Here is a 27,086-nt window from a genome sequence, read left to right as displayed (position 1 = left end):
GTGTATGCTCCTTGATGAGGTTGCATGAATAGCGTACCCATTATCCCACAGGGTGCCTTTGAAGTGCCCTATTTCAGCATCAAGCTTGCAAGGTGAGCAAATGGCTCAGACCCTATTTACAATGTTGCCGATAAGAGCAATCTTATAGCACGTGGAACAGTGAAGGTCCGCTTGCAATAGACCATGGGAGATGGTTCCGTGGCAGATCTCTCAACTAGTACATCAAGGAAGGGCAGTTTACTTGACTGCTCCATGTCAAAGGTGAATTTAAGCACAGGATGGAGCCCATTAACAGATGTATGGAAATAATTAGATGCAGCTGCGTATTTAAGTGTAGCAAACATATTATCCACATGTCAGAAATATGCCAGGGGCAGGAGGTTAGGCGCCATTCCATCGAAGACACGTTTCTCATGGAACTCAAGGAAAATGTTTGCAAGAGTTGGACCTAGAGGGGATCCCATGGCAACACCATTACTTGAGCGTACATGGTGCTGTTAAAACTGAACTCATCTGCATGAGTAACTGACTTCATCAGTTCAGTGAATACTGATCCACTCAATGGTGTGGGGTCCAGGTCTCCATGGTTTAGTGTTTCAGTGCAAATATCAATAGCTTCCTTAAGTGGTACATTGGTGAGTAGGTCAGCAATGTGAAACGAGCACATGGACACAGCATTGCTATAGGTATGTAAGTCCTGTATGGCTTTTGCAAATTTGTAGGGACCATTCATCGTGCATGTAGAATACGTGCTCAATACCGTTTCTACCAGTTTGGCCAATTCAAGCTGCGTAGAATCAGTTATTGAAAAGGTAGCACGTAAAGGGGCAGCACTTTTGTGTATCTTGGGCAGCCCATGCAGATGAGGACGCAGCGAGACATGAGGATGAACCATGTCATATATATATATCACGTGGCAGCTCATGGTTCTTACGTAAGTCCAGCAAGCACTTTTTTTTTAGTTTACTTTCAAGCAACTCTGTCCAGTCATGTTGAGTGCCAGGTCCAACGGACACGAATTCGGAGCCATCATTAAGAATGGGTTGCATTTAGTTGATATAGTCCTGCAAGAAGTTAAGGAGGAGAAAGGCGTGTTGGCCTTCCTTGTGAGAGGAATTGAGTACAGGAGCAAGGATGTCTTGCTGCAGCTGCACAGGGCCTTGGTGAGAACACACCTGGAGGATTCTGTGCTGTTTTGGCCTCCTTACCTAAGAAAGGATATACTTGACATAGAGGGACTGCAGCGTAAGTTCACCGGACTTATTCCTGGGATGGCAGGATTGTCAAATGAGGTGCAATTGCGCCGACTAAGCCTCAATTCACTGGAGTTTAGAAGAATGAGTAGATTTCTCATTGATACCACTAGGTCCAACTCTTCTGACAGGGCTGGAAAAACTGGATGCAGGGATGATATTTCATATGGCTAGGGGTGCCTAGAACTAGTGGTCACAGTCTCAGGATACGGGGTAGGTCATTTAGGAATGAGATGAAGAGAAACGTCTTCACTCAGAGGGTGGTGAAACTGTAGAATTCTCTACCAGAGAGGGCTATGGAGGCCAAGTGACTGAGTATATTTAACAAGGAAATCGATCGATTTCTCGATTCTAAAGGCGTGGAGGGGTAAGAATGGAAAGCGGGAATAGGGCGTCGAGATGGAGGATCAGCCATGATAATATAGAATGGTGGAGCTGGCTGGAAGGGTAGAATGACCTACTCCTTCTCCTATTTTCTATGTTTCTATGTTAATGCTTGTTATGGATGGTTCTTCCCATCCCTTTGTCGGGTTTGCTGATCTGTACGTCCGGGTGATCCTTCAGGCCTCACGACGCTTACGACATTCGCGTTGAATGTGCAAGTCAGACAGATCATTTTCAACCGCTCATTATGCATGCGCTGGATCAGCCAGGCTCGCTTTCAAGGATTCAGCGTCTTCAGTGATCGCTGGTTTGTGGTGGGATATTTGGGGGAAGAGGGATTAAAACTCAGCAGTTACATCTTCCTGTTTGATTGGTGATGAAGGCGCACCAAAACTGAAGCCCTGTGCAAGAACACGGTCCTTGCTTTCTGACGGTACGTGCTCAGAGATATTTGTTGCATGCTTAGGAGCACCATTAGTTGCATTGTCAAACCGCTTCAGCTTAAATGAGTTTCTGGTGTGGGTGAGTTTCAAACGGTGACCTTTTAAAACAATATAGTGGCATAAATGGATCAAGTCAAAAAAATGAAAGAAATTTGCGCCCCTCAGACCAAACGCAGTGTAGGGCACAGTGTAAAATTCGCAACTCCATTACCAACCTGTTCAATCTCATCTGGCATAAATGCTCATTGATCATGTCACGGTGTCTCACTTTACCATTATCGATATGTTTGGGACTGAAATTTGGCACAACCCTGGAATTAATAAACGCTTGGAGAAATTCGATAGACAGCTTACCTGTTCTTAATTTACCTGTAAGTCGAACCATGTTATTGATAACCCGAATTTGGTCTTTGTTGTGCCTCTGCCTCACGCATACAAACAGTGGTTTGGTAATGCAGAACTTGACTAACGCTGAAAAAAGAGACATTCCAAAGCTTTTCATTTTGCACTATTCAGGCCACTTTGGAAGAATACCAATGAAAGGGGTCAAACAGCAATTTATGCTGTGTGAGAAGTGTAATGTTCCCTGGACCGATGGCCTGCATTCTCGGGCTATAAAAGAATTGACTGCGGAGATAATAGAAGAGTTGGTTCCAAAATGAATTCAATCTGGAAATGTCCCACCGTATTTTACGATTGCAAATGTAACATATCTGCTCAAGAAAGAAGGGAGACCACAAAAAAGGAGGAAACTATAGGCCAGATAGCCGAACATCTTCATTTCGAAAATGCTGTGATCCATCCTTAAGGAAGTAGCAGCAAAACAAGTTCAAAATCATCATAGGGCCATTAGATCATAAGAAATTGGAGCAGCCGAAAAAAAATAATAAATCCTAAAGGCACATGTCCCTCTTCCAGATTTTATACATTTTTCTGTCACTGTTTAATACGAAGACAAAAAAAAGATAGATAAACATAATTTGACATTTTTAATTTAAAAAAAAAACCTTGTGTCCATCAGGGAATTTAACGCATTTGCATAAGTTGCAGATGGGATCCTTCATCGCTTTACTCAAGCATAGCTAATCTATTGCGCTACTGTGGTTGCCTCATAGCAATGCCTGAGCAGGAATCTTGCTGGGTTATTTACTCTTGAGGGGAGGAATACTTCTCACAAAAAGAACGATCAAGGAGAGGGAAGCAAAGGGCGAGATGGAGAATAAGATTTACGGATAGAGACGTCCCGAAACAGGCAGACAGATAGAGAGAGAGAGAGAGACAGACAGAGTGGACACTGACAGGCGTAGATATGTCTTACAATTTCACTTCTCTTTTAATATTTTTGTAAGATTTTGAGTTCGGGAGCCAGCAATACTTCAGGTAGCCAGTTGAGCATAAGTAATTTTAAAGTAGTTTATAAGAAGCAGTAGCTTACATCTGATGCAATAGCTAAATAGACAAGAACGTTTATGGCCAATGACTGTGGGGAGAGGTTCTCTGATTGCAGAGGATGAGCAGACGGTTGGCACAGAGTCTGTTTTTCTCAGTAGCTTGTCCTGGCAGGATTCCGCTGTCTGGCCGAAGTGCTTGAGAATTCTTCCTCGCACTTTCTGTGTTTAAACTTGCGCCTGAAGAAGGCAGCTGCCTGAGTAGGGGGACTACTTAGCGACACCAGCTGTCTGTCTCCTGAAGCTCGTTGGCACATTTTATTGGTTTGGTAGTTTATCCTGTTGCCCAGCACCTGCTTGAACCTTTCGAGCCAATGAAGGCAGAATTGGTGCCCCGGATGTCGGGACAGTCACCTCTGTCCCGCCCATCACTTAGCTCGAGGTGAGATTTAGTTCACCTCGTGCTGAGGGCTATTTTCCAGTCCGAAGCAGAAGTTTGAACAGATGAAAAAGGTGCTTAAGGTAGCACTGACGTGGGCATTAAAATGTGCCAGACTGAATCAGGGGAACTCGACATTTCTAAGAACTGTTTATGCGCCGACTCAGAGAAAGAGGTCAGTTTCACTCCCAACGTGATCTGATGGTGTGTTTAACTTCTTAACACGACTTCTACACTTATTCTAAAAATCATTTATTAAAGACACAATATCTTAGAGTTCTGACAGACAGAATTTCATTTGTACAGTGCCAGTCTCTACATCAGGGTGTCCCAATGTTCTTTCGAGGGAATACAGTAGTTTTGAAGTCTCATCACGGTTGCAATGCAATAGTTGAGTTATTGGAAAAATATAGATTCAGCAGGTTCTCAAACAGCATCTTGAAAATTTATAGATATGGAGTCATTCCGCTCATTTTGCATTATTTTAATTCTTTCATGGGACGTGAGCGTCGCCGGCTGGGCCAACAGTTTCGTTGCCCATCAGTAATTTTCCTGGAGGAGGCGGTGTTGCACCGCCTTGTTAAACCACTGCTGTCCATGATGCAGCTTCACCCACCGAATGACTGTTGATAACTCGAAAAGAGTTTCGCCCACCGAGCTTTTAGGGAGCGAGTTCCAAGCATTTGGTCCATCTCTTTGTTTCATGCACACAGTATATCTACAAGGTTGTTTAATTTTAAAATGCTGCTCAGTTTAAATTTCACTCGCCCAGCAGCTCTGCAAACAAACCGGGTCCAATAAACCCACTCAGATCAAGAAAAAAAATCTGACAAATGCGTATATTTTTTTTGGTTGTCTGCGTATCCAAGGAGGACTTGAAGAAGTTGTACAAAGGTGAAGCAAAAACTTGATATCTGAAAATTGTCCTTCCCGAGGGGGCTGTAAAGAAGCAGAAAGAGTTACCAACGTTTTTATGAAGACATTTATTTAATAGTTATAGGTTCCTCACAGAGATCGAGTCAGAAAAATGTAGAAAATGTGACCCACAAAGACCACGTATGGACCTTCAAATGGATCAGCAGGTCAGACGGATTATTGAATCCCTTCCCACATTGGCTCCTTCTGCTGAATCCCCTTGTGAAGGATATCAGGACAATGTGGTATTTCCCTCACACATGTGGATCCAAAAGTCCTAATTCACCATCCGTGTGCTCTACCAACACGAGGTCCCACCTCACAGCCCAACTAACCACTCCACACACACGCAAACACAGAGCTCTGTTTTGCTGCTCATAGGTCGCTCTCTTTTTTCATCTCTCTCTCTTTCGCTCTCTCTTTCTTTCTCTCCCTCTACCTGTCTCTCTCTTTCTCTCTCTCTTTCTCTCTCCCTCTTTCTCTCTCTCTCCTTCTCTCTCCCTCTTTCTCTCTCTCTCTCTCTTTCGCTCTCTCCCTCTCTCTCTCTCTCTCTACCCCCTCTCTCTCTCTGACTCCCTCCTTATCTCTCCACATATTATTGCACTAGGACAATCTCACTCCATTAGCATTGACAGGTGGCGGCATTTATACCTTATAACTCAGCATTAGTTCTGGAGGAACTGGGTTATATTTTGAGGTTATTTTTATTCATTTACTGGATGTGGCCGTCGCTGGCTGTGCCAGCATTTATTGCCTGTCCCAGCTGCCCATGTGAAGCTGGTGGCGAGCTGCCTTCTTGAACCGCTGCAGTCCCTGTGATGTGCATGCACCCCGATGAAAAGCACGTAGCTGGCGATCCAGGTGATCCAAAGGGAATATTGGTTAATGTACCACATATTGCGTTGTAATGATAGAATAATGGGGGCGGGGAGGGGGGTGGTGGAAGGGGGTGGAGGGGGGATTTGGGGGGAACGGGTTCGGAAAATGCCAAATAGAACCATCAGAATTGCATTTGAATATAAATCTTAATATTCACATATCTAAAATTCTAATCGCTTTTGATGCAGGTGTCAAATATTGTCACTGAGCAGCAACAAAAAATGGAATTAAATTGAAATCATAATGATTCACTGCTCTGCAGCGAGAGGTTACCATGAAATGAAAGAGGCCAGGATTTGAGGCTCGCCCAGCAGCTACAAAACCTAAACGTTAGCACGTATACAGCGGGTGGCGTGGCCGCAGGGTCTTAAGTTGGACGGTGAATGTTCGCAACACTGTTGAATAGAGGCGGAGAGGTTGGGGAACGGCCAGTTATGAGTTGTGGGCGGAAGGAGGTACCAGCGCATTTTCGGCCTCCACTATAGTTAGAAACAGAGCAGCCAGCCTTACTTTCCAATGCACCATCGCTGAGCGAAGCACCAGGGCTTGGGATATTTGTGGCATGGCAGAGGGCAAAGAAATGCCTGTCCCAGGCCTCACTAATAGTCCCCCTAGGAGGTATCCACCAGCCAGTGAAGCACGAGGATAATTCACAGGCTATAAGTTCGCACTGGCTTGAGAAGCACAGTTGTAGGGGCAGTTTGCTGGCCTGGTCAGCTATGCCAATGCCGCATGTGTTATAAATAAAGGCCCCGGGCATGACAGCGCATAGCCTCTGGATGATTTGCCAGGCACACCTCCCGCTGCAAGCTCCAGCATCTGCCGCCTTAGCGATTACTCCAGGGCTATTTAATCAGCCTGAAGTTGAACATAACTGGCTTGTCCCACAGTCCTCCGAGTAACAGTGGCCGCAGCTGTCACTGCCACTGTCAACTGCTTGTATTCATCTGTGCTATGTTCACCAGATTGTCCCCGTGTTGCTACCAGAGCGTGACTATCCAACAACGGGATTGGACCTACCTGACTCATCAGCTGCTGCTTCCAACCCTGAAAAACCTCCCAGGTGATGGAAACTAACCAGGCCTCAGCCTGCACGGCCAAGAGAACTGGCAACCTGCTGATCCAATGTACCATAGGGACTTGTCAGTCGATGTCATGTTCCTTATATACAGATATGTGGTAAGGGTCTAAAAGCAAATGCACCTGGGAAGGGAGGCCACGTGTGACACAGACAAGTAGAGGAAATGTTAGAGTTCATTGTGGAATTCATGTTCCATTTTAGCATTTTTCAAAACTTCAACAACTTAACAAATAACTTCAGTGGATGTTTTATCCCTTTCTTTAACTCAGCTTGGAATTTACTCTGGACCCCAGCATAAATAAATGGGTTGATACAGGAACTCAAAAACTGAAGCATGTATCCGCTTTCCTCCAGGTTAAATGATGATTCAATGGAATCAGAACCTGAGAGGTAAGTAACTTTTGCAATTCGCACATAGAGGATCGTGACACAAATAATGAATAAAGCATAATGAAGCTTCCCGAGATGGTGAAGAACAAAACCATGGACTTTGTCTGCTGCTCCATCTCTGGGTCACTCTGATTCTCCCCATCGCTGTGGGTCCTGAGCCTCCTGCGGGCTCTATTGGCTGACAGGATGTGTCTAACCGTCAGAGCATTGAGCAGTAAAATCAGAATGAATGGGAGACAGGGCATTAAAATGGAATGAATTAAATTTAATGCGTCCCATGCGGGTGATGTGTAAGTTATTAGTTTGGGGACACAGAACCACGGTACATTATTAATTATTTACATAGGCTCGAATACAAAAAAACAAGAAGCTATATTTTAGGTGGCTCAGTATGCAGACAGTGCCTATAACCCACGACGCTGTCTTGAATGTGCAGTATTTTATTTTCAGCTTCTGGCAACAAACGTTCACAAAGCGATCAAAGGTGAAAGCGACAGTTAACCAGGCAGAACTGTCTATTGCTGTGTAGATTAGGACAATAGGAAGGCTGCATATTGGTGTGATGGACAGGAAACTGAATGGGAAGTAAATACCAGCCATCCGGTTTAATATGACAGTGATGATAATGACCAGGAGATCTGTCACCGCCATGGAAACCACGTACTATGTGATATATCTGGAGAGACCACAACTTCCTCGAGAGAGGATCACAACCACTGCCAAGTTAGCTGCAATAAAGGTGAAAAGAGAGTGAATGATAGAGGGAGTGTGTGTTCGAGAATAAATGAGAGCAGGAAAGTTATTTGTACACCTCCCAGCATTATCAATCATTTTACAACGTTAAGCATGGAATTTAAACATTTGAGATGGGACCCTCAGTTGGAAAGTCTCTCTTCTGCTAGCGATAAATGTTTCTCTACCAATTGAAACGGTGGTTGGTTTAAAGGAAAGTTAGATCAGTGACATTGGATTGTACAATAATATCAGGCAATGAAAGAGAGAAGAAGAGGGCATCACAAACAGACCAAAACAACGACAGGAATAGACGGAAAAATAACACATTAACAAACAATTATGGAACACATTAAATGATGTTACAAACAAAACAAACAACCAACTTCAAGCGTGTAATCTAACAAGAAACATATATTCTTATATTTCACAGAGTTTGAAAATTGGCCACATCTAATGAATTACTATGAAATTATGTTGGAAATGTTTGCAGTCAACATGATCAACAACCTCTTCAAGCAGAGAAGAGGGATTAGTGTTTTTCTGACTTTACACAGTAAATGGCGGTTAGGCCGTTTTTGTAAGCCTGATATCTTGAAAATAACTTGGGGTGTTCGGTGTCGATCCAACCCTTCGGAACTGATAGGTGACGAGGTCCCCATTGAAGAGAGGCCCTGCTACAATGCAGCACCGCGCCGGTGCTGCACTGCATTGCCGGGTTAAATGCTCCACTTTGAGCCGTCCTGGATATTTGAAGTCAAGCCTTTGTGCGTCAGCTGCGAGAGACGTCACCAGTTATTTAGCCTCAGTCAATATAAAGAAAGTGGTGAAGATGGGAACAGTGCGTGATATTGTCAGGTGATAGAAGCAGAAAGATGGGCCGGATTCAGCCGTTGTCAATGTGGAATAATCAGCAGTACTTAGTGGGAAAGAGGTGAGCCGGGCTTATGCAGGGACAGTTTGAGGCTGAGGGCAAAAACAAGATATTTTGTGAGATGGGCAAATGCCAAACATTCACCGAAGGGCCACAGCTACTTCCCTTCCACATCTATCAACAACTCGGTGCCTTATAAAGTCTGTTCCATAGAATATTTCATTGAAGCCAGGTGGGAATTATTCAGTGGTTCAATCCCTTCACACAGTGAATAATGTCTGCAAATTACTGCGATAATGAAAATATCAATCAAACAACATCGTGATAAGAATGCGATAATTCACCCACAGTAACAGTAAGAATAATATAATGCGTCTACATTTACGCCCGTATAACAGTGCAATTATTCACCCACAGTAATTGTGCCAATAACAAAATAGGTCGACGTTTACACTGGAATAGCAAAGTGATAATTCGGCGTGTGTAGCAGCGCCCATAACACAACAGAATTGCATTTAATGCTGTGATATCGGAGTGAGAATTCGCCCATAGTCACTGTGGCAATTCTGTAATGGACCGGCATTTCCACCATAGTCACTTTGTGCTAATTCCTCCCCGACCCCACCAACCTCCAACCCCGGAAGCATCGTGGGACGATAGCAAATGGGAGAAGTTGTGCAAGTAAAGTGGCAAAGTTTTTACAGGTCATAGGTAAATAGTACACAGTTAAAGGGAAAACATAATCAATTGAATAAACACTGTTGGCAAAGGGGGGGAAATCGCATGGGTACTGGGGAGAATTCTTTTACCATTAACTCTGAGAAATTGCGTCGAATAAATGAAATAAGTTGCACCGTTAAAATCAAGAATAAACATGGTTAATGTGAAACAAATTATGCTGTAAAAGAGACGAGAGAATAAGAGTTCAATTGAAGAATTTATACGATTTAAGGAGACAATATCTCACTTGAAACCATAGAAATGGAAGGAGTAACAGAGCTAAGCAGCTCCTAACGACACCTGGAATTCCGATAGCTGCATGGACGGGATAGTAAATGGCAAACAGCAGACCTTTTGGTGGTACATGCATTTCTATCAGAAGCTCTGAGCGTGATCAGCATTACAGTGAAAACTGCAACATTTATACCTAATATGAGGCTCCAGGGAAACATTTAGGCGGTGTGTTTTTTTTTTACGTTAATTACATTAATGATTAAAGAAAAACAAATTTGTGCAGCTGCTGCCCGGTGGATGGATTATGTTTCATGGACTGAAATGTTTTCTTTTTTTCTTTTTTCATGAACTCTCACACGTATCCGAATATGAAACGTTCAGCGACAACGAAGTCACCCCCCAAGTTGCATTTCTTTCAGAAACGCTCACAGCCCGGCTTTTGGAGTCAGGGCCGAAGCAGCAGTGTTCGCTAGTAACCCCGCTGTGAAGTGCAAGTTGGTCCTTGTTCATTGGCTGCAGCCTGAACTGGAATCTCTGGCTGCTGTTCGTTCCACCAAGGGAAGGATGAATGAAGCCGCCACCCGCCTAAGCAAAGCTTCTTGCTGTAGGGTTTCAGCTCATAGGCAGCTGAGTGTTTAAATGGGAATTTATACATGTCTAAACACTTTAAAGAAATGTTAAGCCATTTGATTACCTCGAACATGCTTGAACACTATAAAAAACAGTTTATCTACTCCTAAACGTCAAATGATGTGGAGGGTACACGCCCTACGATACAAAATGCGCCGGGCGATTATTTTCAAAAAGGAGTTCCTTTTTTTACCCTTTACCGGATGTGGGTTTCGCTGGCCAGGCCAACATTTATTGCAAACCCTTCATTGCCCTTGAGAAGGTGCTGCTGAGTGGTGCCTCTTGAATCACTGCACTCCATCTGTTGCAGGAACACCCACTCTCTCGGCCATCCCTTTTAGTGCGACTGGTCTAATTATTCCTCGCCCCAATGACAACTTCCTCTACAAGGACACCCTCACTTGCAAGAGAAGGAAAAGAGAAAAGCTGCCATTTTAGCTACACCCATTCAGCGTCCAGGTTCCAGACACCGATTCTAGTGACACTGATTCACTTGCACATGCTTCAATTTAGCAGAGTGCACTCGGTGCTGTAGATGCATTTTCCTCTACATGATTCATATCCACCTCCGCCTGACCTCCAAAACATGACACTTACCAATGTTCAATTATTCCCATTCGCTCCAACTGACATCAACAGACAGCAGATGAAGGCACCGGGTAAAACAAAATCACAGCAGCAACACTGAAGACATAACCAGGCTCGTATTTATTGTGTACTTGTGCAGTCACATCACTGCATGTACCACAGAATGTGGAACATTGCCCAGGTGTTTCCTGTCCACACAAAGCGAGCAAAATCCAATTGGGGCAATTACCACCCCATTCAATCTGCTCATGATTATCAGCAAAGTGATGACTCGTGTCGTCCACTTTGCTACCAGCAGAGTGATGCTCATTCTGGGTTCCAGCAGAGTCACTCGGCTCCAGACCTCATTACGGGCTTGGTTCAGTCATTGGCAGAGAAACTGACTACAATGTGTGCGTGAAGGGTGTCCACGCTTAACATAAAGGCAAAATTTGATTGAGTAGGACGATATCACATAGCCAGAGAAAACTTAAGTCAATGGGAATCCGAGGAAAATCTGCACAATGAGAGACATACCGAGCACAAAGGAAGACGATTGTGGTTGTTATAAGTCAATCGTCTCAGCCTCAGGCAATAGGTACCAGAGTTGCTCAGGCCCAAAACCAATACACTGTCGTCTGCAGCTGCCTCATGAAATGACATCCCTTTGTTATGATCTCAGGAGTGGAGGCGCTTACTGATGATTCCACAGTGTCTACAACTATTCATGCCTTTTGAGATAATGAGGCAGTCCATGCCCATATGCAGAAAGAGCGTTAAAGTTCCTACTTTTGCTGATAAGTGGCAAGTAATATGCCCGCCATGCACGAACCAGAAAATTACTATTTTCAACATAACAGAATCGAACTCCCGTCCTTTATGACGTTTAACCGGATTATGAACGTCAATGGCCCAGCACAAACAAGCTGGAAGATGCCATTGACCAGAAACCTCACTGGAACAGCCTAGAAATACTATACCTCCAAGAAAAGATCAGAGATGGGAATTCTGTGGCGAGTGGCTCATCTACTTCCAAACCAAAGCTTTTCTACCATCTATAAGGAACAAGTAACAAGCCATTGGCTGACTCATTCCTCAGGGCAATGCTTTGACCTATCAGGGTCAAGCTGCTTAATTACATTTCAATCAATGGTTGGCAGTTAACTGTCAGTAGCCATCACTGACGCATTCTCCATGGCAACGCCTCTACCAATCAGAGTCCACTTGCCAGACATTCAGCATTTTCTTCTCATACAGTATAAATTGTTGTTTGGCCGTAATATTGGTAAGCTTGCCACGTATCCTGAAGAGTGCAAGGTCCAAAAGCTGTGACATCCTATTCTTTCAAGAATACTCAAGGCCTGTACTGCCAAACAACTTTTCAAGGCGTTGGTAACAATCCAGAATAAAACAGCTTGCATGATCGCTAACTTAATAATTCACTCCGTCCACCACAGGTGCACAGTAAGAGCAATGTGATCCGTCTGCAAAATGCATTGCAGCAGTTCTACAGCACCGATCAAAATCGCGACGTCTATCACCTAGAAGTACAAGGGCAGCAAGCCCACGGGAATACCGGTAAGATTGGGTTCAGGCCACGCAACATTTTGACTTGGAACCGCTTTCTCAAATGCAATTCGGACTGTGGAACACATTTCAAACATGGTCGGCATTTAACTGTCAGTCACGATCAGTGGTGCATTCTCCATGGCAACGTTAGATCCAATCAGAGTCCACTTGCCAAACCCTTCAATTCTATCCTGTAGCGGGCGAGGGCTCCTTCCTAAATTGAGGCCCTTATGTAACAAATAGTTGACAACTTCAGAGCCGTTTCCCACCCAGTTTTAATTTTTAGGCTGGCGGTAGGAGTCACGGGATTGGGGAAATAACCCGAAAATAATCGGGGGGTGGGTCGGTAGGGCGCCTCCATCAGAACACATCTTTTAACTTGGGGCGCCCCCCTCCGCCCAATGTCTATTAATAGCAGGACATCCCTCCACACCACCCTCCGGCCTGGACCTCTCCCAAGACACCCCAATCCCTCATGGCCCACCCACCCCATGGTCCCCCACCATCCCTGTCCTGAGACCGCCAACACGCCCCTCTTCCTATAATCCCAAGACTGATGCCCCGGGGGGCTGCTTGCAGTCCCAATCCTGCTTGCTACAGGGACTGGTGGGTGGCCGGACAATCAGATTGGCCACCGGCTTACTAATGCAGGACTTCCTCTTGAGTGATTGGGTGAAGCCCCATCTACAGGCAACTACCTCTCAGTTAAGTGTGAAATTCCTGCAGGGCAGACCGTGCCATGGGGGATTGACTTCTGGTGACTCATCGGAGAGCGCGATGGGAAACCCCACCGTCCAAAATATCCTCGCCCATGCATTCCATGGATTTGTTGGGGGGAGGAGCCTTTCTCCATGTGATAATATCTGTTAAAGTTTTGTAATTTCAAAATTGAATCAGCAACTAAATGACAGTATGTAATATGCGGATCCAGTACATAAAGTTTCACTAGGGAGATGCCATCCCATCATTCCAAGGAAGACAAGAATCCACTTATCCTTAGGATGGGCTGATGCAATGTTGGGGAAGCTGGAATATCAGAAGATGCTTTAAACATTATGACCTTAAAAACGTATCTGAGCATTTTGTTTAACTGAACGACCAGGAACTGAGCGATAAGGTCACTGTCAGTACAGGCAATGTTTATGACATCAGTATATGACGGGCGTGTTAACGACAGGGTGACCGTTAGACCATGGTCCTGCCAACAAGGTAACTATAAAACAGGAATTTGAGCGAAAGAGTCTCAATTACAGCAGCGTGTTCATTGCAACGCCACCTTTAGGCTGAGTTCTCTATTACAAAGTCACTACTGCACTTGCTTATCAGCCGAAATGTTAACCTTCTGCAAAATTGCGCCTGTCACTACATCCCTTCTCTCACTCATTATGGGAGAGTATTCGCTAGCTTGACTTGATTCTGTCAACCCCTGCCTTCTCTCCCTATTGATGGGAAGCCTTTCTTATCTTTACTTCAATCTATGTCATTACCGACCACTGCCACAACCAAGCCCCGTATCCCCCATATCTAATGGTAGGGGCACGTCCCTCTTCTTTACTTGAATCTCTCTCACTATACACCAAAGTTGATTGATCTGGCAAAGAATTGTACAAAATACTGGAGTGGGTAAGGACAAAAATAACCAACAATAATTGTGGAAATGAACAAGAACACGGATTGCACCTCACTGATCATCATATTTGGTTTCCTCCAACGAATTATTGAGAAAAGAAATATTCTCTGCTGGAAATACCAGCAGTGAGCGTGCTCAAAAAAAACCCTCCACAGAGGGAAGTGAGATGACAATTTGCCGTTTCTCAGACTATGGGGTGGAAATGCAGTGGTGGCTCAAGATCGTCTCGTGATAATCAGCTCGACATTCGGTTTCACTCTGACAGTCTGAAAGAGGCAGATGATGAGCTGCCATGAACCCGTTAGTCAGTGGAGTAACCCAGGGAATTAACAATTACACAAAGGGGGAATAGGGAGATAGATGGAGAAATAGACAGAATGCAATAACGGCAGGAGGCACATAAGTATTTACAATTGATACGATTACGAACTCAAAACATTATTAAATCAGTAGATTTATTAAGTTCCTAATGACGACAGAGCGCACAAGGTCAAAGTGCTTTAAATTGCTCAGTATTCCCTCAGTTGAAAGTTCTGGTCTAATTAACGTTAGGCGGATTTCACAGCTGATGTCAGATGAGGGGCATTATAAAGACGCATAATGCAATGCCCTGTCAGAACAATTTTCAAAGAGAACAATTCACATGGCTCGAGAAAAGAGTGCTAATGGGCTGGAAAGCGGACCCTGATTGGTCTCGGCGTTGCCTAGGAGAATGCACCCGGGAAAACAAACCTCCAAAATTTGTTGTTTGAATACAAAAAAGGCAAGTTGAACCTGATTTGTTGAGGATTTGGCAATGGAAATGTACAAGTAAACAAGTGTCATCCAGGCTTGTAATCGAAAATTGCACAAGACCTGCATATATTGTTTCTATACACAGAGAACCGGGCCCAGTGAATGAACATGTGCACATTTTAGCAAGTATAAGTGAGCCGCTTTGTGAGAATGGTCTGAGGCCTTAAATTAGGTGTTCATCTAATTCTTAGCATACTTGGGATTTTTCAGTAAGTGCTGTCCAATCGGGGAACCATGTCTAATATTGGACACGATACTATGAGTTTAGCAAGCTTGCATTGCTTGAGTAAAGTCTTTGCTCTGTCTTTTGTGAGCAGCCCAAGTGACATGGTTTTTATTGATATCCGCCAGTATTTGGGGCGTATTCACAGACTCAAAGAATCACAGAATCAGACAGTGCAGAAGCGGCCCTTCGGACCATCGACCTTCACCAACACACGAGAAACACCTGGCCTACCTACCTAATCACCTTTACCAGCACTTGGCCCATAGCCTTGAATGTTATGATGTGCCAAGTGCTCATCTAGGTACTTTTAAAGAATGTGAGGCAACCCGCATCTAGCAACCTCCCAGGCAGTGTATTCCAGACCGTCACCACCCTCTGGGTCAAATGTTTTTCTCACATCCCCGCTAAACATCCTGACCCTCACTTTGAACTTGTGTCCCCTCGTGACTGACCCTTCAACTAAGGGGAGCAGCTGCTTTCTATCCACCCTGCCCATGCCCTTCATAAACTTGTACACCTCGGTCAGGTCACCCCTCAGTCTTCTCTGCTCCAAAGAAAATAACCCAAGCCTATCCAACCTGTCTTCATAACTTAAAGGTTTCATCCCAGACAACATCTTGGTGAATCTCCTCTGCACCCCTTCCTTTGAAATCACATCCTTCCTATAATGGGGCGACCAGAACTGCACACAATACTCCATCAGCTGCCTTACCAAAGTTCTATAGAACTCCAACATGACGTCCCTACTTTTGTATCTATGCTTCGATTGATAAAGGCAAGTGTCCCATATCCCTTTTTCACCACCCCATTAACATGACCCTGCGCCTTCAGAGATCTATGGACACACACGCCAAGGTCCTTTTGTTCCTCAAGACTTCCTAGTGTCCTGCCGTTCATTGAATACTTCCTTATCAAATTACTCCTTCCAAAGTGCATCATCTCACATTTTTCAGGGTTAAATTCCATTTGCCACTTATCTGCCCATTTGACCATCCCATCTATATCTTCCAGTAGCCCAAGACGATCAACCTCATTGTTAACCACGTGGTCAATCTTTGTGTCATCCGCAAGTTTACTAATCCTATGCCCCACATAATCATCTATGTCGTTTATGTAAATTACGAATAATAGGGGTCCCAGCACAGATCATTGTGGTATGCCACTGGAAACGGAATTCCAGTCACTAAAGCAGCCTTCTGTCATCAGCCTCTGTCTCTTATAACTAAGCCAATTTTGAATCCACCTTATCAAATTACCCTGTATCCCATGTGCATTTGCATTCTTTCTAAGTCTCCCATGTGGGACCTTGTCAAAGGCTTTTGCTGGAATCCATATAAAATGCATCAACTGCACTACCCCCATCTACACATCTAGTCACCTCCTCAAAAAATTCAATCAAATTTGGTAGGTATGACCTCCCTCTGACATAGCCATGCTGACTACACCTCATCAAACCTTGCCTCTCCAATTGGAGATCGAGTTTCTCCTTCAGAATTTTCTCCAATATTTTCTCTGCCACTGACGTGAGACTTACTGGCCTGTAGTTCCCTGGCTTACCTCTACAACCTTCTTCAATAGCAGAACTACATTTGCTGCCCTCCAGTCCTATGGCACCTCCCCCGTGACCAGGGAGGAATTAAAGATTTGGGTCAGAGTCTCTGTGATCTCCTCCCTTGCCTACTTCAGCAGTCTGGGGCAAAAATCATCCGGACCTGGAGATTTGTGCAATTTTAAGCCTGTAAACACCTCCAATACCTTGTCACTCCCTTTTTCAGTTTGTTCAAGAACCTCGCATCCTCTCTCTCCCCGACTTCCATACCATCATCCTCATTCTCTTGGGTGAAGACGGATGTGAAGTATTCATTCAAAACTCTACCGATGTCCTCTGGCTCCAATCATAGATTTCTCCCTTGGTCCCGAATAGGCCTACTCTTTCCCTGGTTCTCCTCTTCCCATTGATATACTTCGTCTCTTCAGACCTGGCACCAAACTGGAACTGTGATACATACACCAGACTAATCATTTTTGTCGCAGGCAGAACGCCTTTCTGGCACGATGTTAGTGTCCTGCTAGTGGAGAAGGTTACTCCCATCGTTACAGCACAGCAGAAACGCGAAATGTCTAGCTTTACATTTTGCTCAAATTGTTCTGGTAGCTGTCGTGCCCTGGATCATTTGAGGCAGACTGGACACGTTTCAGCATGGAAAGGGGTGCCCATAGACCCGTTCAGTAGCCTGTGTGATATACAGTGAGAAATGACCTGGTTAGCGTCGCCATTATCCCTCAGGATCGCTTTGATGTAAACTATGCATCATCAAGAATACCAGTGGGATATAACGCCCTGATTGAAGAATCAAAATTCGTGACGATTTGAAGGAGCCTGGAAGATTTGCCGAGCTTTAGCTAAATGGAATAATTATCAACGAAACATACACAGTGGAATTTGTGTGATCAGAAGTTTTCGGACTGGAAAAGGAGAATGAAAAAAAAAAGCAAGTAGCAAGTTCGGGAGGTGAGAATAAATTCTGTCTAGTAGCTAGAGAATAAATTACGGCTTTGAGAGACAGTGTCAAGTCGAAGTTTATTAAGGGGTTTTCTGTTGTGTTAAACTTTAAATGTAGGACCTTGTATTCTGTCATTTAAAGTATTAGTATTCTAGCCCAATCTATTTCGTTAATGTTACTTTTAACTTGCTTGCCACAATAAAATCTTAAAATTTGAAATCTACCAATCTATGAAATCTAAGATAAAATTATCACTATTGTTGCAGTCTACCAGGATAGTAAAAACAGCATTAAATGTCAATGTTCTTTCAATTTGATACCATCCTTAACTTCTTTAGTGAGCCAGGGCTGGTGCATGTTTTTCACAGAGCCCTTCCTTTTCAAGTGAATTGATGTTTGCTGGGACTTATAAGGTGTCCCCTTAAATGCCTCCAAATTCTTCTCTAAGATATTAACTTTTTAAGATATTTTCATGTCCACAGTAGCTAATTCTGTCATCACACCCTTGTAATTGCATTTGTTTAAGTTTTTGACATTAGGTTCAGACCCATGATTATCGCTCTCAACTGAGTGTGATATTCTATAATGTTAAGATCAATCTTGCCTGGAACATCCTTTTCGTTTGATCATATCATAATTTCTGTAAGGCAGAACATCCAAAGCGGATTATTAGTGGATGCAAATCTTCGAAATTTCATGGCTGGAGACGTGGTATAAAGAATGAACACAAAACTGCCTTCATTTAAATGGCGCTTTCAACGCAGTAAAACATCCTTTGGCTCTTCAGAAGAGGTCTATCAAATACCTGTCCATTGCTGGCCTCCGTTTCTGAAGAAATAGAACGTGGCAACTAAGGAGGTTCAAGATTCGCTGAAGCAAAAGCATGTGAAAATCCAATGCGCAGAAAAAGTTTATCCAACGTAGATTTTCTTTCGCTTTTAAATAATGCAGACATTTTGCAATAAAAATAAATCTAAGACAATTACCAAAAATCTCATTCTGAGCATTAATTTCTTTCCACTGTGATGATTTTATCGTCAAGAGTTGACTAATGCTTATGCACATAGCCAGCAATTTGTTTCATGCAGTACAATATTAATTTCATATCACAGACTACTAATAACGGACATTGATATCAGTACAACATCATTGAAAGTGAAAAATCTGCTTATGCACCCTTTAGTAAATAAATTAATTGTATTATGTTTGCCTACCATGCTTTGTACACGAGAAAAACAGGTACTGGGGATTAAAAGAGGCATTTCTTAACAGTCAGTGGAGGGATGTTCTCCCTCGTAACAATGCATCACCCTCTAACGTGTCGAATAATTCATTTTGCTGGATCTAGAAGTTTTCTTTTCTAAGGTTACGTCTGCATAGCCAGCCGAGGAGCATGAAGTAATTTGAGCAGATACAATAGCGGATATGAACATGCCAAATAATTGCTTGTCATTTCTTCAGCAGCCTGATATTAACCATTTTATCACAACCTTCCGTGAACACTCGGTTGCCACTGAGGCGTTCATCAGCTGCTGGATTTGAAATATGTTGGTTGACTTAAAGGCGAGCTTGCAGGTTATTGCGTTCCTGTGCATTCACACCTTTGCCCCTCTCGATGGGAGATATCGCAGGGTTGGATGTTCCTGCGGAATGGAGTTGGTGAGTTGCTGCAGTGCATCTTGTAGATGGTTCACACGACTGCCACTGTAGACGGGTACTGGGGGAAGTGAAATGTTAAGCTGGTGGATGGGGCCAAATCAAGCGGGCTGTTATTTTTTTACTGAACCGTATTGACCTCTTTATTTGTTGATTGGATACTATTTTCCAGGCAAGCCGCGGAAATTGGTTTACATTTTACATATATGCCTAATAGATGGTGGCCAGGTTTGCAGCTGCCAAGAGGTGGCTTGGTCGCTGCAGAATTCCCAAACTATGGCCTGCAACGTAATCATAGCATTTCAGCGATTCCTGCTAAGCTTCCTGTCAATTGACAGCCCCAAGGAGGTTGATGGTGCTGACTATGCCATTGAATGTCAAGGGTCAGTGGTTCGCTTCCTCCGTGTTGGAGATAGCCATTGAATGGCACTTAGGTGGCGCGAATATCTCTTGCGACGTTTCCAGTGAAGCCTGCATACTGTCCAGGGATTGCTGCGCATGGGCACATTCTCTTTCAGTATCCGAGGAGTCAGGAATGGTGCTGAGCATTGTGGAATCATCAGCGAACATCCCCGCTTCTGAACTGATGTTATTGATGCTAGCAAACTATCCTGTGATATTTCTGCAGCGATGCCCTGCAGGTTGGCCTCGAACAATCACACCCATCCCCCTTCGTGCTGGGCATTACACAAGCCACTAGAGAATTTCCCACGATTCCTAATTACTACAGATTTGCCAAGGGCTCGTAAAGGGCTCTATAGGTCAAATCCAGCCTTGATATCAGGGGCAATCATTCTCACCTCACCTCATTAATTCAGCTCTTGCCCACATTCGGGCCAAGGTTGTAATGGGACCAGGGGCTCAGAGGCCTGAGTGGAAGACAAGCTGAGTATCATTGAGCAGGTTATTGATGAATCAGTGCCGCTTAGTAGCACTGCTGATGAGGCTTTCCATCACTTTGGTGATGGTTGAGTTTAGCCTGTTTGGGCGGTAACTGTGCATGTTGGATTTTTTTTCTGCTTTTTGCTGGAAGAACACAGCTGTGCAATTTTCCATATTTTCTGATATATACCAGTATTTAGGCATGGTACAACAGCTTAGATCCGAGTGCGACTAGTTATGGCTCACAACTCTTTAGAGCTGTGGCATGGAGGTTATTCGGGCTGAGAGATGTTGCTATTGCTGAATCCAATACCGTCAACCGAGTATTGAATATCACCTGGACTGAATGCAATTGGCTGAAGGTTGACATTTGTGTCATAGGGGCCCGAAGGAAGAGGCCACAATGGATCATTTCGGGCAGAGGGCACCTTCAGGAGCAGATAATATAGTGTGCAAAAATTGAAAGAGGTGCACGCAAATTATTATTTGTCCATGGGGGCTGGAACGTGGAGGCAAAAAGTCCGATGCTGCATTTCCTCCGCTTAACTTGATAGTAGTTAACTTTTTCTGGTATTGGTGGGGGGCGGGGGGTGGTTATTGATAACTATACCAGAGTTGAGGACGAAACCCTCGCCCCTGAAATACCCCAGGGAAGGTAGAGGAAGAAATGTTACGTGGTGTATCACCTTGGATGTGGTGGTAAAGTGCACTGGTTTATTTGCTAATGGTTGTGGCCGGTGGAGCGTTGGGTGAGGTGAAGCGGTAAGATACTATTGTTCTTGGAGGGCAGAAGCGCTGAGAGCAGAGGTCAATGTAATGGGGTGAACACGGACCTGGGATCTTTCACCCAAACATGTGGTGGAAATTCCAAGCTGAGGTAAATGAAGGCCTAACAAAATCACTGATAAGGAAGGTGTCATCACCAGAGCAGTTGCAACCTAGATTGAGAAAATGGGCGATTAGAATAAAACGGTTACAGTATGCAAATGGGATGAATTGAAGTTAATTCGGTCCGGGAGTTAGTGTGTTTCTAGTGAACATTCATTGTCCATCCCCAGAAACTGACAAAGCACATTCGAGGAAGGAAATTGGGGAAAGTCCTGAAATGGAGCATGTGAAGCCGTGGGGGGAGGTGGGGGTGGGGGGGGGGGTTGAAAATTGAGGGATGGGGGGGAAGTTAACCACCTTCACCAGGTCTGTGTGAGACCAGGGAGCACCACTATTAGAGCCTTAGACAGGCCTGAAAGGGATGTGAGGGAGAGGGCATGATGATGATATCAAGAAGAAAACAGTTCTCCAAAGTGGGAGCAAATTCTAACAGGCAGGGGATACTGCGATGGTTAGAGGCATGTTGAAACTTAGTTCAAAAAATAAACAGGGATCTCTCACACCATCTTGGCGTGTGATGGAGGGGTAGAGCGACTTGATGCCAGTGTTGATAAGCGGAGGTTTAGGGCCAGTGAACCGGAAACGGTCAACGTGGTGGAGGGCATCAGAAGTGTCACGAATGGAGGTGGGAAGAGAATGAATGGGGCGGCTCCAAATCACATGTAAACACTCTTAACCGGGTGCGTGGAGACAGAATGAATCAGTAAGGAAATGCCCTGTGACCACATAATGAAACGGTGCCCATATAGGCATGTGCCGAATTACTGGAGACTTATTGAACTTGTCCCTCAGCTACTAAATATAGAAGCTGATCACAGCTAATGTTGTAAATCTGAAGTAAAAAGAGAAAATTCTGGGGGCACTGCGCAGGTTCAGGAGCACCTGTGTAACAGATACTGCCAGGCCCGCTGTGAATTTCCAGCATTTTAGGTTTTATTTCAGACTTGTTATGACCTCACTGAAGTTGTCCTGCTCATTATGGCAACATCTGCATTGAGCTGGGACTGTTCACGTTCAAAGCAACCCTGCTAAATAGCATATTGTCAACTAAAAAATATGTGTGTGTTGAAGACAGCAGTGTACAGTGAATGTAAGAATTTTGTGAAGGACTTGCCAACGCTGGATATAATCGTTTTGAATTGGACCTGACCTCACTGAATTTAACCTTGGTGAAATCGACCTATCTGGCTGACATGCAAAGTTGGTGGGATGGATCTGTCCCACATTGAACGGAACCACTGCAGTCTGAACACGTGACATGGAATATGACTATTCTTAACTTGAACAGTTTACAATGAATTTATGAATGCTGAACAGGGCACGTCGAAGCCAAATGCACCTGTGCTCAACTGGACATGCCCACACTGAATGCAAATCTGCTGCACTGGACCCATCCACGGTGAACTGGTGATATCCACATAATGACAATGGCCATGGGTCGGTCCTTGGTAAATTTAATCATGAAGGCGTGGGCCTGTGAGCTCCCAATTTAAGCGTACTTTACTGTTCCTGCCCAAAATGAATGCATTCAGAGTTGCTCTAACGTTGGTGTGCAGCCTCAGAGGGATTTGAATCTACCTAACACCTGACTAGTGATCAGGCGAACTGAATAATGATCAGGAGTGAGAACGTGTTTGTGTTTCCCAAGGAGGGTTTGCAGATCTCAACAGTCAGAAGTGAACAGCAGTGTTTTGGCCTGACACTAATATCAGCATTAAGATCAATAGTTTGTATAAAGGAGGGTAACTGGAATAATACTGCTGTCTCTTTGCGTTACACTACAGAACTGTGTCAGTCACCATTAAATAAAAAATCCATCAAAACATAAACATCATCCGGGCCGCAGCTGTTTGTTCAAATAAATGTAATTAATGTAAAAGAAAGCCTAACTTTCTTTTCCCCTGGGCACTCAGATCATGTATAAATGTTGTAATTCTCAGAGTAGCGCAGAACACGCTCAGAGCTGATAGAAATGCATATAGCGCCAAGAGGTCTGCTCTTTGCCATTTACTATCCCGTCCTTGCAGCTATCGGGGTTCCAGGTAACGCATTGTTAACTTACCATCACGGGACTTATTTGTTTTGCTGTATTACTTCTCCCATTTTAGCAGTAGCGGTTCTCCACGAAACAGATTCTTCAATTTAAAGCGGTCTCTTCTGCTGCAGAAATCATTCAAATTCACTGACATAATTTATACTCCTTTACAGTGTCATATTATATGCTAAGTATATTAATTCATTATATTAACGTTATAGCATCCTCCGACTATTGAGAGAATTTCTAGGAATTATTATTAACATTTCTGCTCTTTAGGACTGTCATTTCCCCCCTTTACCAGCATGGCGTATTCGTTTCATAATGTGTTTGTCTAACTGTTAAAAACGTTACCGCTTTAATTATACATTTTCTCCCATTTACGGCTACTACCTGGGTGCAAATGAAGCCGTGTTGTATGGTTTCATTGGCAATGCTGCTGGGGCAGAATTACAGCAAAGTTATTAAAGTGTTAAATGTCCTGTCTGTGAGTGGATTAGCACACTGTTATTTATTTCTAATTCTAGCATTTATTGCTCCTTGTTCAGGGGGAAATTAAGAGTCAACCACATTGCTGTCGTATGTCGGTAAGACCGATAGATGTGGTTTTTACAACAGTGGTGTCATAGTCACCATTAGGCTTTTTTTTTCCCATTGTATATTTTTATTATCGTGGTGGGAATCAAACCTGGACCCTCAGAGTATTATTGTTGGTGGTCTGGGTTATTAATCACTATGCCATCACCTATGCTGTTGTAAGAGCCTTTGCTGTGCGTCAATTATCCAATCGTCAGATCGGTGTAAATGTTGATATGTTCCCTTATTCCTGCAGTGAGTGAATTATCGCATCAGTGCTATGGTGTAATTCTAGATGTATGGTGTTATTGGCATTGACAGTGACGGAGTAATCCACACAAATGATTCACTGTTTGAAGAGATCCAAGCCACTCAACACTTTTCGACCTAATTTTTATGAGAGTTTATTGAAGATAATTATAAGGCGCCTAGTTGTTGACCGATGTGTAAGAATGTAACAGTGGCCCGTTGGTGAATATTTGGTACTTTCCTCTCAATGCACAATGTTTTTGTACCACCACCCAGCCATCACTGACCTAATTTACTTTTAATTCCGAAGATTATTTTAATTCAGATGGATATAATCATTCCTAAATTAGGTGACAGTTTCCAACTCAGGGTCACATCTCGAATGTTTAGATTTCATGAAAAATCTTAGAAAATGAATGGTTGTGTTGGGATTCTGGACAATAAATTTCCTGCTTTCAAACTCCCTTTCCATCCTTCTCTCTCTCCCCTTACCTCTATTACAGCTAACTTGGCCGTCGTTGTGATTCTAGCTCGAAGAAGATGTGGTCTCTCCAGATGTATCATTTACTACATGGTTTCAATGGCAGTGACGGACCTCCTGGTCATTATCACCAGCGTGATATTAAACCGGATTGCTGGTATTTATTTCCCAATCAGTTTCCTGTCCATCACACTAATATGCAGTCTCCGTACTGTCATGATCTATTCAGCAATCGACAGTTCTGCCTGGTTAACAGTCGCTTTCACCTTTGATCGATTTGTGGCAATTTGTTGCCAGAAGCTGAAAATAAAATATTGCACCGGGAAGACAGCTTCATGGGTTATAGGGGTTGTCTGCATATTGAGCTGTGTAAAAAATAGCTTCTTGTTCTTCATATTTGAACCGTTGTACATAGTTAATAATATACCCTGGTTCTGTGTCACAAAATTAATATTTAATACATCACCAGCATGGGCCGCATATGATTTGATTCGTTCTATTCTCATGCCCTGTATTCCATTTGTGTTGATTTTACTGCTCAATGCTCTGACTGTCAGACACATTCTAGTGGCCAATGGAGCCCGCAGGAGACTCAGGGCCCAGAGTAATAGGGAGAATAAGAGTGATCTGGAGGTGGAGAAGCGAAAAAAGTCCATGGCTTTACTCTTTGCCATCTCGGGTAGTTTCATCCTGTTATATTCGCTATTTTTTGCCACTATCCTCTATGTGCGAATTGCAAAAGTTCCGTATTTCTCAGGTTCCGATTTCAGTGCGCCCTCATTCATTCTGGAGGAAAGCGGGTATATGCTTCAGTTTTTGAGTTCCTCTATCAACCCATTCATTTATGCTGGGGTCCAGAGTAAATTCAAAGCTGAGTTAAAGAATGTCGTGAAGTATCCACTGAGGTTATTTGTTAAATTGTTTACATTTTGAGAACCCAGACTTTAAACGTGAATTCTGCATTCAACTGCAACAGTTCCTTTACTTGTTCATGTCACACAAAACATCCTTTGCAAAGTCCACTGCCTGTTGGAATCTTACCACACCTGTGACCATCAGGATGTAGAAGGCATTCCGCATCACTGAACAAATCCGTAGTGCAAACTCGAACTGCAGGTTTCCAGTTCTCCTGCCCATGCAGATTCAAGCCTGGGGTGTTCCCAGCAGCCTCGAGGTTGTTTCGAGTTTGAATCAGCATGTGATGAGTCATGCAAGGACCATCGTGTTGGTGGCTTGGTACACTCGGCTAGCGACAGGAACACAATCTGGTGAGCACTGCGCAGCGGCGACGAAGCAGTTGACGGTAGCAGTGACTGAAACCTAGGAACATGTAAACATAGGAACTATGAGCAGGAGTAGGCCGCTCGGCCCTTCGAGCCTGCTCTTCCGTTCATTATGATCATCCAAATCAAAAGCCTGCTCCCGATTTCTCCCCATATCCTTTGATCCCGTTCACCCCAAGAGCTGCATCCAACTCCTTCTTCAAAACATACAATGTTTTGGCCTGAACTACTTTCTGTGGTAGCGAATTCCACAGCCTCACCACTCTCTGGGTGAAGAAATTTCTCCTCATCTCAGCACTACATGGTTTACCTAATATCCTCAGACCGTGACCTCTGGTTCTCGGCTCCCCCACCATCGGGAACATCCTTCCTGCATCTACCCTGTCTAGTCCTGTTAGAATGTTAGACGTTTCTATGAGTTCCCCCCTCTCATTGCTGACCCTCTATCTCAACGCCATGTTCCCGCTTTCTCTTCATAACCTTTGATGCCCCTAATATCCTAATAAATTATAAATTTATTTATTGAGTATACTCAGTGACCCGGCCTCAATAGCCCTCTGTGGTAGAGAATTCCATAGGTTGACCACCCTCTGAGTGAAGATAATTTCCTCACCTGAGTCAGAAATGGCCTACCCCGTATCCTGAGAATGTGCCCCTTGGTTCCAAGGCCACTGATGCTCGCAAGTTTCTGTTAGGGTCCAGTGATATTGAGTTTTGGACTGATGACATAGCCCTGGAGTCATCGCATCTATGGCTTGACAAGGAGAATTATGGCTGGTCGAGATTTATTTATCCTTGATGGGATGTTAGCGTAGCTGGAAGGTCCAGTTCAGTGTCCATCCGCAAATCTCCTTCTGAAGACAGAGTCCTGATGGCATTCATAGCAAAGGATTCCCTCCATGCTCCAAGCACGACAGTGCGCAGCCTCCTGATGTTATGGCGGTGCTCACAGATCTCCTTCTGCAACACCAGCATCTGCCACCTCAGTGATCAATCCAGAGTTCTATACTCACCCTGAAGCTGAGCATCGCTGCACGCTCCTACCGTCTTCCAAATCTCACTGTTCCGAACCGTCACTTCTACTGTCGCCTTTTTGGCTGCCTCTGTGCTGATACTGTGGCACTGTCGCTAGTGAATATGATTAGCCAACAAAGGGATGCTGTCTTCAACGATAGGAGTCGTGCAGGGTGATGTGACGGGCAGCATCCTCACAGACCGCCCTCCTCAGGGTTGCAGTACCGTTACACTTCTGGCTGTTGTTGTTCATGGCCTGCAACAAAGATGAAAGTGATGAGAGGCAACCTGCGCTCATGGCTATTCATTATCGACAACACTTTGCGAACAGGGTTCATATGCCAGCACTATGCTCGGTGCTCAGCAAAG

The sequence above is a fragment of the Cetorhinus maximus genome, chromosome 23 (assembly GCF_964194155.1).
Source record: "Cetorhinus maximus chromosome 23, sCetMax3.hap1.1, whole genome shotgun sequence".
NCBI lineage: Eukaryota > Metazoa > Chordata > Chondrichthyes > Lamniformes > Cetorhinidae > Cetorhinus > Cetorhinus maximus.
This window is presented reverse-complemented; position numbering follows the sequence as displayed.